We start from the raw sequence: 14,783 nt of genomic DNA, 5'->3' as shown, positions 1-14,783 counted from the left end.
GGCTTGAACTCAGAGATCTGCCTGTCACCCCTCCTGAGTGCTGGGATTAAAGGCGTTCACCACCACCACCCTGCTGAAGCCAGAATTCTGGAATTCAGAACAAAACCATGTGAGCCAAATCCTTTACAGAATATCTCTTGACATTGCTCAGTATTTTATTCAAAATTAAATTGATAGATAAAACCATATATACTATTGGGTTGTCTTGTAATTCTCATATATTTCTATAATCTGAAATGCTTGTATCATCTTGACACATCTGTTTCTTAAAATTTTTATGATTTTTTTAAATAGTGAAACTCTAGAGAACTAGCTTTTTTGGCCACCTGAGTTACTATATGGTTGTCTATTTGTATTTGTTTGTTTGTTCTTAAGACAGGATTTCTTTTTTAAAAACTTTTTTTATATTCCTTATTTATTTATTATTACTTTATAAATAATACTAATCAAAATTCCCACTTCCTATCCTCCTCCCACTTCCCTCCCCCTCTCCCACATGCCTTCCCTCTCACCCACTCCAGTCCTAAGAGAGGGCAAGGCACCCTGACCAGTGAGAAGTCCAATGCCCTCCTTCCTACATCCATGCTTAGGAAGGTATGCATCCAAATAGACTAGGATCCCAAAAAAGTCAGTACATAGAGTAGAGACAAATCCCAGTGCCATTATCATTGGCCCCTCAGTCTGCCCCAACTGTCAACCAATTCAGAGGGTCCAGTTTGATCCCATGCTTGTTCATTTTCAGTCCAGCTGGAGTTGGGAGCTCCCATTAGCTCAAGCACACTGTCTCAGTGGGTGAATCAACCCCTCGTGGTCCTGACTTCCTTGCTCATATTCTACCTCCTTCTGCTCTTCAACTGGATCTTGGGAGCTCAGTCCTGTGTTCGGATGTGGGTCTCTGTCTCTGTCTCCATCCATTGCCAGATGAAGGTTCTATGGTGATATTCAAGATAGTCATCATTCTGACTACAGGACAAGGCCAGTTCAGGCACCCTCTCCTCCACTGCCCAGGGTCCTAGCTGGGGTCATCCCCATGGACTTCTGGGAACCCCTTCAGAGCCAACCCCAAAATGCCTCCCTCAATTAAGATATCTTTCTTCCCTGCTCCCATATCCGTCCTTCCTCCATCTCAACCATCCCACTCCCCCAAGCTCTTCTCAACCTTCCCTTCTCCCTTCTCCCTCCTTCTCTCCCCTTCTCTCTACTCCCCGCATACTCCCAACTTTTCCCTGGCGATCTTGTCTGCTTGCAATTTCCAGGTGGATCTATATATGTTTTTCTTTGGGTTTACCTTATTACTTAGCTTCTCTAGGATCATGAACTATAGGCTCAATATCCTTTGTTTATGGCTAGAATCCACTAATGAGTCAGTATATACCATATTCATATTTTTGGGTCCGGGTTATTTCACTCAGGATAGTGTTTTCTACTTCCATCCATTTGCATGCAAAATTCAAAATGTCATTGTTTTGTTTTGTTTTTACCGCTGAGTAGTATTCTAATGTGTAGATGTGCCACACTTTCTTTATCCATTCTTCCGTTGTTTCCAAGTTCTGGGTATTACAAATAATGCTGCTATGAACATAGTTGAACAAATACTTTTGTAGTATGATTGGGAATCTCTTGGGTATATTCCCAAGAGTGGAATTGCTGGATCCTGAGGTAGGCTGACTCCCAGTTTCCTGAAAAACTGCCACTCTGATTTCCAAAGTGGTTGCACAAGTTTGCACTTCCACCAGCGATGGATAAGTGTTCCCCTTACTCCACATCCTCTCCAGCATAGGTTATTATTGGTGTTTTTGATTTTAGCCTGACAGGCTAAGTTGTTTTGATTTGCATTTCCCTAGCTAAGGAAGTTGACCATGTCCTTAGGTATCTTTTGGCCATTTGAAATTTTTCTGTTGAGAATTCTCTATTTAGTTCAGTACCCCAATTTTTAATTGGGTTATTTAGAATTTTACTGTCTAGTTTCTTAAGTTCTCTATATATTTTGGAGATCAGTCCTTTGTCTGATGTGGAGTTGGTGAAAACAAAAAACCCAGGGTAACCAAAATAATCCTATACAATAAAGGAACTGCTGGAGGCATCACCATCCCTAACATCAAACTCTATTACAGAGCTACAGTAATGAAAACAGCTTGGTATTGGCATAAAAACAGAGACATTGACCAATGGAATTGAATTGAAGACCTGGATATTAATCCACACACCTATGAACACTTGATTTTTGACAAAGAAGATAAAATTATACAATGGAAAAAAGAAAGCATCTTTAACAAAGGCTGCTGGCATAACTGGATGTCAATCTGTAGAAGAATAAAAATAAATCCATATCTATCACCATGCACAAATCCAAATGGATTAAAGACCTCAATATAAATACGACCACACTGAACCTGATAGAAGAGAAAGTGGGAAGTAGCCTGCAATGCATGAGCACGGGAGACCACTTCCTACGTATAACCTCAGTAGCACAGACAATAAGAGCAACAATGAATAAATGGGACCTCCTGAAACTGAGAAGCTTCTGTAAAGCAAAGGACACAGTCATTAAGACAAAAAGACAACCCACTGAATGGGTTAAGATAGGATTTCTCTGTGCTAAAGGTACTCGCTTTGTAGACAAGTCTGGCATTGAACTCAGAGTGATTCATCTGCCTCTGACTCCCGAGTATTGGGATTAAAGGTGTGTACCATCACTGCCTGGTCACTATATGGTTGAATAGAGCTTGTATAAGTCAGGGTTCTCTAGAGCAACAAAACTGACAAAATCTGTGTGTGTGTGTGTGTGTGTGTGCGCGCGCGTGTGTGTGTGTGTGCGCACGCGCGCGTGTGTGTGTGTGCGCGCACGCGTGTTGTGTGGTTTTGTGTGTCAACTTGACATAAACTAGAATCATCAGAGTAAGGAGTCTCAGCTGAGGAAATGCCTCCTTGAGACCCAGCTGTAAGACATTTTCTCATTTACTGATCAATGTGGGAGGACCCAGTCCATGGTGCCATCCCTGGGCTGCTTGTACTAGGTTCTATAAGAAGGTTGGTTGAGCAAGTCATGGAAGCAAGCCAGTAAGCAGCCCCCTTCTATTGCCTCTGCATCAGCTCCTGCCTCTAGGATCCTGTCCCGACTTCCTTCAGTGATGAACAGCCATGCTGAAGTGTAAGCCTAATAATCCCTTTCCTCCTCAACTTGCTTTTCGGTCGTAGTGTTTCATTGCAGCAATAGAAACCCTAACTAAGACAGTGTGTGTAAATATATGCTATATATAAATATATATACTATATGGGATAATATATACAATATACACTATATCTACATATATGTATGTGTGTGTATATATATATATATATATATGATTTATTAGAGAGGGTTACAGTCTGTATTCTAGCTATCTCAACAATAGTTGTCTACCAATGGAAAGTTCAAAAATCCAGTAGTTGTTCAGTCCACAAGGTGAGTATCTCAGCTGGTCTTCAGTGTACTTCAGAATCCTGGCCAAGTAGGCTCTAAGGCCAATGAAGGGATGGACTTGCCAGGGAAAGCAAGAGCAGGCAGGAAGAGAGAACTTATTTCTTCTAAGTCCTTTACACAGGCTGCCACCAGAAGGTGTAGCCCAGATTAAAGGTGGATCTTCCCACCTCAGAAGATCCAGATTAAAAGTAGGTCTTCCCACTTCAGAGGAATAATTGTGCTTGGGTCTTAGTTCATTACAGATGAAGTCAGGTTGACAACAAGAACAGCCACCACAGAGTTCCAGAGCCCTGTCTGTGCTCCTGGCTAGCTGGAACTCTGTACTCACCAATCAGCTCTTCTCCTGAAAGACCCCAGCTTAGCTGCTGTAATGCCATTTTGCAAAGCTTTCACACAAACAAGTGTAAGTTCAAGGTAAAGTCAGTACTCCTAGGCTGCCAAACAGGATATCTGTGGTCAGACACCAGGCCTAGGAGGGGAACGAACAGTTCTGAGAAAAATTGCATGTGCCCTAGATAGGGCCAAGGCAGCTATTATCATATCTTCATGTCCCCGAGGAGCTTGTCCCCAAGTGAACCCATCGCCTCATCTGAACTGACCAATGGAATCCCTGTAACCATACATGCTTCTGCCGCCCATTTCCATGTAAAAGACCCCCTGCCCAGCCTGAGTGCGCGCAAGTCCTCCAAAAGGACTTTGCCGCCCACAGGTACCTGTGCCCACCCAATAAACCTCTTGCTAATTGCAGCCAGTGGTCTCGGACTGTTCCTGGGTTCAGGGGTCTCCTCCTGAGGGAAGGTCCTCTCTGAGGGTCTTTCATTTGGTGCATTGGCCGGGAAACTGAGACCCCCACCCAGGGATCACTGACCCATCACCGGGAGGTAAGCTGGCCAGTGCCCTGTCTGTGTCTGTGTCTGTCTGAGTCTTTTGTCGTTCTGTCATTCAGTAAAATTCGATTGGATCTATCAGTATCTGGCGGGCCAGGGAAGGAGCTGAAGGGCTCGGACTCCCCCCCCCCCCCCCGGCAGCCCTGGAAGACGTTCCAAGGGTGTCTGGAGCCTTCGGGGCTCAATCTGTATCTGGAGGACACTCCAGTATCCGTAGGGGCTAAGAGTGACCAGGTCACTCCTCTAGTTCCCAGGAGGCATGACCTCCATCTGAATCTGTAATGCTGTGCAACTTCTGATTTTGAGTTTGGTTTTTGCTTTTGTGTCTTTGTTTTTATGTCCTTTGCTTTGTGTATCTGTTTGTACTCGAATCTAAATCTGGTACCATGGGACAATCGTTAACAACTTCTTTGAGTCTCACTTTAGATCACTGGCCTGATGTCCAGGACTGAGCAAACAATCAATCGGTCGAAGTGTGGAAGAAGAAATGGGTGACTGTCTGTTCATCTAAATGGCCCACATTCAATGTGGGATGGCCACGAGATGGCACTTTTAACCTTGATATCATTTCCCAGGTGAAGGAGCAGATGTTCAACATAGGACCTCAACCCCCTCTTACTCCCACAGCCCCTAAGGCACTCCCTTCTCCAGGAGGGACACTGCTTACTCCTCTTCCTTCTACCCTTTCCCCTACTCCCCCTCCTCCTCCTTATACCCTACTATCCTTAAGAAAGAACCCACTTCACCCCCACCTGTTCTTCCCCCGGACCCTGAATCTCCCCTCATAGACCTCCTATTGGAGGAGCCTCCTCCATATGCAGGATCAGCGAGCCCAGAGGGACCTGAAGCAGTGGTGGCTGAGGGGCCCCCACAAGAATCCCTGCCCCCTCGCCTATGGCCTGTCAACTGAGGGGCAGACGCGAGCCACCACCTGATTCCACCTCCCACGCCCTTCCCCTCTGAGAGGGTCCAAATGGCCAGACACAGTACTGGCCATTCTCAGCTTCTGGGATGACTGTCAGCAGCTCTTGCAGGCTCTGTTGACCTTGGAGGAAAAACAAAGAGTCTTTTTGGAGGCGCTAAAGAATGTCCTGGGCGACAATGGACGCCCGACCCAGCTGCCGAACGAGATTGATGTGGCTTTTTCCTTGACCCGCTCTAATTGGGGCTTTACCATGGACGCAGGTAGGGGACACCTACATCTTTACCGCCAGTTGCTCATAGCGGGTCTCCAAGGGGCATCACGCTGACCTACTAATTTGGCCCAGGTAAAGCAGGTAATACAAGGAAACGGGGAGACACCCTCAACATTTTTAGAGAGGCTTAAGGAAGCATATAGGATGTATACCCCTTATGACCCTGAGGAGCCTGGGCAGGCCACTAGCATGTTGATGTCCTTCATTTGGCAGTCCAGCCCGGATATCCGAAGCAAGTTGCAGAGATTGGAGGGTCTGCAGGGATATACTTTATAGGATTTACTGAAGGAAGCAGAAAGAATTTTTAACAAAAGGGAAACTCTAGAGGAGAAGGAAGAGAGATTATGGCAGAGAATGAAAAAGGATCAGGAGGAAAGAGACATGAAAAAAAAATAAAGAATTAAGCAGGCTGCTGGCCACTGTAGTTCAAGGACAAGAGAGAAAGGGAGGAAGGCTGGGAGAATGGAAGGGGGCCAAGGTGGACAAGGACCAATGTGCCTACTGCAAGGAACAAGGACACTGGATCAAGGACTGCCCCAAGAAGCCCAAAGGACCCTGGAAGCCTAAACACCAGGCTTCCCTATTAGCTCTGGATGAGGACTAGGAGAGTCAGGGCCATGAGCACCCCCCCTGAGCCCAGGATAACTCTTAAAGTTGGGGGGCAACCAGTTACCTTCCTAGTGGACACCGGAGTCCAGCACTCAGTCTTAACCCAGGAGCCTGGACCTCTCAGTGACCAATCGGCCTGGGTTCAAGGGGCAACCAGAGGCAAGAGATACCAGTGGACAACGGATCGGAAAGTTCAATTGGCAACTGGTAAGGTGACACATTCCTTCTTGCATGTTCCGGATTGTCCCTATCCTTTATTGGGTAAGGACCTTCTCACTAAATTAAAGGCCCAAATTCACTTTGAGGACAAGGGGTCTCGGATAACGGGCCCTAAGGGTGGCCCCCTCCAAATTTTAGCACTCCATCTGAAAAATGAATATAGACTTTATGAGCCTCAGGAGCCACAAATACCTGACTTGGCCTCCTGGCTTAATGACTTTCCATTGGCATGGGCAGAGACTGGGGAAATGGGGTTAGCCCTGCAACAGCCCCCACTTGTCATCCAACTAAAGGCCACAGCTACCCCCGTCTCAATTAAGCAGTGCCCCATGTCTCATGAGGCATATCAGGATATAAGACCCCACATAAAAAGGCTGCTGGATCAGGGCATTCTCACTCCCTGCCGATTGCCATGGAACACCCCTTTCCTGCTGATAAAGAAGCTGGGGACTGGGGACTATCGGCCAGTGCAGGATCTGAGAGAGGTTAACAAAAGGGTGGAGGACATACACCCCACGGTCCCCAACCCTTACAATCTATTGAGTACTCTGCCACCATCCCACGTTTGATACACCGTATTGGACTTAAAGGATGCTTTCTTCTGCTTGCGGTTACATCCTGAGAGCCAGTCCCTTTTTGCCTTTGAATGGAAGGACCCAGATCTTGGACTTTTGGGTCAATTGACCTGGACCAGGCTCCCCCAGGGATTTAAGAATAGCCCAACCCTCTTTGATGAGGCCTTACACCGGGACTTGGCAGACTTTCGGGTTCAGTACCCCACCCTGATGTTGCTCCAATATGTTGATGACCTCTTTCTGGCGGCTGCCTCAGAGAAAAAAAATGTCAGGGGGACACAAAAGCCCTCCTACAGACATTGGGACAAGTAGGATATCGGGCATCAGCCAAAAAGGCTCAGATATGTCAGAAACAAGTCATTTACCTAGGTTATTAATTGAGAGATGGGCAGAGATGGCGAACCGAGGCGTGCAAACAGATTATCACCAACATCCCTGTCCCCCAGGGCCCTCGCCAATTAAGGAAATTCCTGGGGACAGCAGGATTCTGCTGCCTCTGAATCCCAGGGTTTGCAGAGATAGCTGCACCCCTGTACCCCCTAACCATGCAGGGGGCAATGTTCAGATGGGAAAAGAAACAGCAAAAGGCTTTTAAGGACAATATCAAAAAGGCTTTACTAACCTCACCCGCATTGGGCCTTCCAGACGTTACCAAGGTCTTTAAACTGTTTATAGATAAAAAGCGGGGATATGCCAAGGGGGTCCTGACCCAGAGACTAGGCTCCTGGAGGTGTCCTATGGCCTATCTGTCCAAAAACCTCAACCCAGTCTCATCCGGATGGCCGCCCTGTCTACGGATGATAGCAGCTATTGCAGTCCTTACCAAGGACGCAGGTAAATTGACTCTGGGCCAGCCATTGACCATCCTGGCACCCCATGCAATGGAGGCCTTGGTCAAACAGCCTCCAGACCGCTGGCTTTCCAATGCCCGCATGACTCATTACCAAGCCATGCTCCTGGATGCCGACCAGATGCAATTTGGACCTGTGGTTGCTCTCAACCCCGCAACCTTGCTCCCCTTGCCGGGGGAGGCAGAGCAGCATGATTGCCTCCAGATCCTTGCGGAAATGCACGGGATCAGACCAGACCTGACGGATCACCCTCTTCAGGACGCTGACTACACCTGGTACACCGATGGTAGCAGCTTCCTGGAAAACGGGGAGCGGAGAGCGGGAGCAGCAGTAACCACGGAAACAGAGGTAATTTGGGCAGAAGCCCTACCAGCGAGCACCTCAGCCCAAAGAGCAGAACTCATTGCATTGACCCAGGCACTCCAGATGTCAGAAGGTAAGAAACTTAATGTCTATACGGACAGTCGATACGCCTTTGCCACTGCCCATATACATGGGGAAATTTACTGAAGGCGAGGGCTGCTGACCTCAGAGGGAAAGGAAATTAAAAATAAGACTAAAATCTTGACACTACTCAAAGCCCTATTTCTGCCCCAAAAACTGAGTATTATGCACTGTCCTGGCCACCAAAAGGGCCACAGCCCGGAGGCAAAAGAAAATCGATTGGCAGATGTTGCCGCCAAGGAGGCTGCCCTAAAAACAATCAGCACCTCCCGAGTCTTCCCTCTGACCGATTCAGAAAATACAAGGCCGTTCCAGTGTCCACTGCCCTATAGTCAAGAGGACACCGACCTCCTAAAGAAAATGGGGGTCACCTATGACCCCAAAGAGCAACATTGGGTCTTCAAGGGAAAGACTGTTATGCCAATGAGACATACCTATGAGCTGATAAAATACCTGCATAAGTTGACCCATTTAGGACCAAAGAAGATGAAAATCTTACTGGAACGACAGGAAACTGGCCCCTACCTCCTAAACAGAGATGGGGCCCTACAAAAGGTAACTGATAAATGTAAAGCCTGTGCTCAAGTAAATGCAGGTAAGACTAAGCTTGGGCCAGGGGTCCGGGTACGGGGACATCATCCTGGTGTACACTGGGTGATTGACTTTACAGAAATTAAGCCCAGTCACTATGGATATAAGTACCTCTTGGTGTTTGTAGACACATTTTCAGGATGGACAGAAGCCTTCCCTACCAAACATGAAACTGCAAAAATGGTGACCAAGAAACTCCTGAAAGAAATCTTTCCCAGGTATGGGATGCCCCAGGTCCTGGGTACTGATAACGGGCCCGCCTTCGTCTCCCAGGTAAGTCAGTTGGTGGCCAAGCTTTTGGGGATTGAATGGAAATTACATTGTGCATATAGACCCCAAAGTTCAGGACAGGTAGAACGCATGAATAGGACAATTAAGGAGACTTTATCTAAATTAACACTTGCAACTGGCTCTAGAGACTGGGTACTCCTCTTGCCCCTAGCCTTATATAGGGCCTGCAACACTCCAGGCCCCCATGGACTGACTCCTTTTGAAATACTGTATGGGGCTCCACCCCCATTCATAAACTTCTTTGACTCAAATATTGCTGATTTTGCTAACAGCCCTTCTCGGGAAGCTCATTTGCAGGCATTGCAGATTGTGCAAAGAGAGGTCTGGAAACCACTCGCTGTAGCCTACCGAGACCAACTGAGCCAGCCTATGGTACCACATCCTTTCCAAATAGGAGACACTGTATGGGTCCGCAGACACCAGACTAAGAACTCGGAACCTCGGTGGAAAGGCCCTTACACCATCCTCCTAACCACCTCAATGGCACTCAAAGTTGACGGGATCACAGCATGGATCCATGCCTCCCACGTCAAGGCCACCCGCACCACCGAGGAGGCGGAACCAATCGTGACCCCAAAATGGAAGGTCCAACGCACCCAAAATCCTTTAATGATAAGACTTACTCATGGGGCTCCCTGATCATTGTATGGGTCCTACTGAGGCCAGGAATGACAGCCCAAGGGGAAAGCCCACACCAGGTGTATTCCTTAACCTGGCAAATCCAGTCCCAGAGCAAGAAGATTGTTTAAAAAACTCAGGGACAGGTTGGCACAGAGACAAAAGATGTTTAAGTCACAACAGGGATGGTTCAAAGGATGGTTTAATAAGTCCCCTTGGTTTACTACCCTGATGTCTTCCTTGATGGGTCCTTTAATTATCCTCCTCTTGATACTCCTGTTTGGGCCTTGCATCCTAAACTGCTTGGTCCAATTATAAAAGACAGGCTATCCGTCATCCAGGCCCTAGTCTTGACCCATCAATACCAAAGACTAAGACAACAGGAAACTGAAATTCCGTAATTATCTTGAGTAAAAGATTTAACTCAATACTAAAAGAAAATGGGGGAATGAAAGACCCCAGCTCAGCTGCTGTAATGCCATTTTGCAAAGCTTTCACACAAACAAGTGTAAGTTCAAGGTAAAGTCAGTACTCCTAGGCTGCCAAACAGGATATCTGTGGTCAGACACCAGGCCTAGGAGGGGAACGAACAGTTCTGGGAAAAACTACATGTGCCCTAGATAGGGCCAAGTCAGCTATTATCATATCTTCATGTCCCCGAGGAGCTTGTCCCCAAGTGAACCCATCGCCTCATCTGAACTGACCAATGGAATCCCTGTAACCATACATGCTTCTGCCGCCCATTTCCATGTAAAAGACCCCCTGCCCAGCCTGAGTGCGCGCAAGTCCTCCAAAAGGACTTTGCCGCCCACAGGTACCTGTGCCCACCCAATAAACCTCTTGCTAATTGCAGCCAGTGGTCTCAGACTGTTCCTGGGTTCAGGGGTCTCCTCCTGAGGGAGGGTCCTCTCTGAGGGTCTTTCACTCCATCCCTTTCCCTACCCTTCCCCGTTCACTGTTATTGAGACTGCAGATCAGCACAGCCAGTGTATAACACCACAGAGCTTCCTCAAAACAACCTAGACTGGAACCTCCTGTGATCCAGCAACTCCACCACTGTGCGAAGGGAAGTGGCCGCCACTCGACTCCCAACTTCCCCGACTTCACACATGTGAGAGATCATGTGGATCTTGTCTTCCGGTGTCAGACAGTTTACTCACGCATGCAGGCACGGCAACACTCTAGCGTGTGGTGCAGCTGGGAGTGCAGGGTCCGTACTGTTGCCCCAGGTGATGGACACTTCCAATAGTTCCCTTTTGGGCGCTTGTGAATGATGCAAGCAACCAAGAGCAGAGGCGTGCGGACCTCTTTAGCGCCATGGCTTCATTTCCACTGTCCAATAGTAAGATTTCTAGGTCACGTGGTCATTTCAATCAGTGCTGTTTCCCACACTGGCCGTACTAATTTACACTCTCACCTGCAGTGAGCGAGGGCTGCTCAGCGTAGCCTACGTGGGCTGCATAATCTGCCAGGAAGGGGGTTTGAGTCAGCCTCGCTTGGAATTACTTAACTGGACATTTTCCCCCCACCAAATTCCAGGCAGCCGCTCTGGCCGATAATTGCATTTAAAGAGAGATTTTAGAGTAGATCAGAAGAGATGGAAACAGTTAGGGGAACAACTGTCTGGTACAAGGGAACAAACAGGTCTTGGCCCCCCACTGACAGAGGTGGTATTAATGTTGACCTGGTGCTTCCCCAGTCAGAGTGGTGGGACAGAGAAAATCGAGACTTACCCAGGGATCATGGGTTTCTAACACATGCTGGTGTTAGGACCAAACCTCGTTCATGGGTCCTCTGGAGTTTCCATACTCTGAAGTTTATTTCAACTGCAGTTTGATTTAAACTGAAAGCGGTTGCGGAGGGATTCTCTGATAAAAATCCAAAGCAGGTATTGATCAGATAGTAAATATAGTTGACTGGAAAGTACTGGGCTTAATTAATGCGATATAGCATTTAACGGTTGACACATATTTGAAGCTTCTAAGAGGCGAGATTGGCCCTCCCAGCGGTTAAAGGCCGTGTGTACACCTGTCTTTCCTGGACACACCAGGAAGGGCAGAGAGTAGAAGGAACACTTTGTGTGTGTGTGTGTGTGTGTGTGTGTGTGTGTGTGTGTGTGGTGTGTGTGTGTGTGTGTGTGTGTGTGTGTGTGAGAGAGAGAGAGAGAGAGAGAGAGAGAGAGAGAGAGAGAGCTTTCAATTGCTGCGACAAAACACCCGAGAAAAACAAGCTATGCAGAGGACAAGTTCATGCTGATTCCCGGGCTCAGAGGTTTCAGTCACCTGGGGTGAGGCAGCTTATTGCTGTGGGTAAACACAGGGGCCCAGACTAAGGTGGGCAGACAGCAAAGGGGGCAGCAAGGAGATGGGATCATGAATTGCTGTCATAGATATACCCCAAATCAAATCACTTCCTTCCACTAGGCTGCACATTTATATATGTATGTATGAACATAAAATGTAATATCTATGTGTTGAAACCTTCATGTAAGTTTACAAATAATTCTTATTTGTAGCAAGCAATAGTTTATTTGGTGTATATCAAAGCTTTAATTAAATGTACTAGTTTTCCCTTGTGCACAAATCAATCAAAGCCTCCAGGGCGGACCTGATTGGGGGGGGGGGGCTGTTTAGTAAAGAGCGGTAGGAGGAACTGGTCTGCTCTGCCTGCTGTGTGCATGTGCCGGGAGAGTGAGAAGTGCCAAGGGGTTGTCTTGGACTGTAGAAACCAGTTCTCCAGAGTTTCCCTAACGAGGCTCTGAAGGGGCCCTTAAGTCATTCATAACCAGTCTTAGGCATGCACGTGCACGTACACACGTACACCACAGATAGGTATGTGATTGTTTGTGTGTGTGTGTGCATGCACAGTTATACCAGTATCAATTGAAAGCTTCCAGGTACCATACAATCTGGGGAAACAGAATCAGCCAAACACAGTCTCCCTGGTCTCCGAGCATTGCTCCAAGGAGAGCTTTGCAAGACTATGATTTGAATCACATTCTGGACCTTCTGAGGCAAACCAAAGACCCTACGGTGTGGATTGAATTTAGCATTCATTGTTTTCCTATGCATCATGGCTTTAGGATGTGTTTTGAAAGGAGATCATACACAATAAAAGCCTGAAACAATCCCTCATGGTTTGGAAGGAACTCTCTCTCCATTGAAGGAAAACACATCTGGATTCATTCCATGGGGGGCTCATTAACGCTGCTACCTTGTTCCTCCCACCCCACATGGTTACTATTTTCATTTTCTTCTGGGGAGCAGAGTCCCAATCTAAAATTGCTGATAATAGGGATAATAAGCTTAGAGACGCCCTGGGAGGAACAAACTGAAAGCAGTTTCCTGGCCTCTCCCTGTTGGCTGTTGGGAAGGGAGATGCAGAGATGGGGCGGGCTATCTGAGAACTTCACTCTGCGCTAAGCTCCAGGAGGCCTTTCTAGTCCTGCTCACTCCGCTTGCTCTTAGACTCAGCATCTCAGCAGCGCCTCTCAAGACGCCACCCCTGGACCGGCCACACCAGTTCCGCCCGAGAATTCGATTCATGCATATCCAAATTCTTAGGCCCCATCACAGAACAAAGGATCACAGATCCTGGCGCTGGGACCTAGGAAAACGTGTTTTACCATCGTGCAATGTCTCCATTACTAACAGATGAATTGAAACAAAAGCTGCATTCTCCGTACATTCTCCAGTCGAGTACCTAATGTTAGCTGTCAGAAGGAACAATGAGGCCAGCGGCTGCAAACTCCAAACACAAAGACTGTTGAGAGGGTCTGCGGAACAGGAGTAGAAGGAGTGGCTGCGGAGGACACGGAAAGGCAGACAGAAAGTGGGACACTTCTGCCCCCTCGCTCTTCACTCAGATGCCACACTGAGTCCTTGGGCTGGGGAGAGCATGTGGGAAAATGGTGGCTGTCACTCTGAAGGGTTTCATAGCGTGGGTGGGGAGTCACACTGATGAAGGGGACAAGACAAAATGTCTAGTGCTGTGGTCGGGTTCACAGGTACTGAGGTTTGCGGACATAGACAAAGGAGGGATTAGCTCCCACAGCACTAGAAGATGATGGGCAGGGTTAGGGCCAGATGCAATGAATGGCACACGCCTGGCCTCCCTTCATTGGGTCCTGCATAGCCCCTTCGAATCCCTCAAGTCTAGTGTGGGGGCACAAAGCAGTTGTAGGTAATATGCAGATTGAGCAGGCAATATGCAGATGAGCAGATAATATGCAGATGAGCAGATAATATGCAGATGAGTGGGCAATATGCAGATGAGCGGGCAATATGCAGATGGCTGGTTGGGTTTGATCTTTGGGCTATAGTTACCCAACATCTTCTATTCTAAGAGCTTCCTTTAATATTACTGTTGGCAACAAACTCATTTTTTTACTGTCTTTTCTGGCCGGGTGTGGCAGCACAAGCCTTAAATCTCAGGAGGCAGAGGCAGGCAGATTCTGTGAGTTGTAGACCAGCCTGGTCTGCAAAGCAAGTTCCCAGAGAACCAGGGCCACATAGAGAAACCCTGTCTCAGAAAATAATAATAACGTAAAATAAAAAAGAATTCTGGGCAAAAGAAATGGCTCAAGGATTAAGAGCACTGACTGCGCCTGCAGAGGACTGGTATTCAATTCCCAGCACCCACATGGTGGCTCGTCACCATCAGTGACTGCAGCTCCAGAGGCCCTGACACCCTGTCCTGGCCTCCATGGGCCACAGGCACCCATGTAGTGCACAGACATACAGGCAGGCAAAACATCTATCTATACACGTAAAATAAAGATTTTCCTCTTACAATAGGAAGATACTTTTACTGCACACAGAATTTTAAATTTCCAGGTTTCTTTTCTTTCAGCATTTTAACGTTGTGAGTACATCTTTCTGGCTTATGTTTTTCTATGAAACATGGTGATCTGGCTTAGTTAGCCTCATGAAGTAGTTGAATTCTCTTATGTAGTACGTCTTTCTTTGATGGCCTTCAAGATTTCCTCTTTAGCTTCCATTCTTAACAGTTTGAATATGCGTTTAGGTATATTTTATTTT

This window comes from Microtus oregoni, unplaced genomic scaffold, assembly GCF_018167655.1.
Source record: "Microtus oregoni isolate MIOR12 unplaced genomic scaffold, Mior012 000002F_ref0000024, whole genome shotgun sequence".
Taxonomy (NCBI): Eukaryota; Metazoa; Chordata; class Mammalia; order Rodentia; family Cricetidae; genus Microtus; species Microtus oregoni.
Note: the sequence above shows the minus strand (reverse complement) of the source record.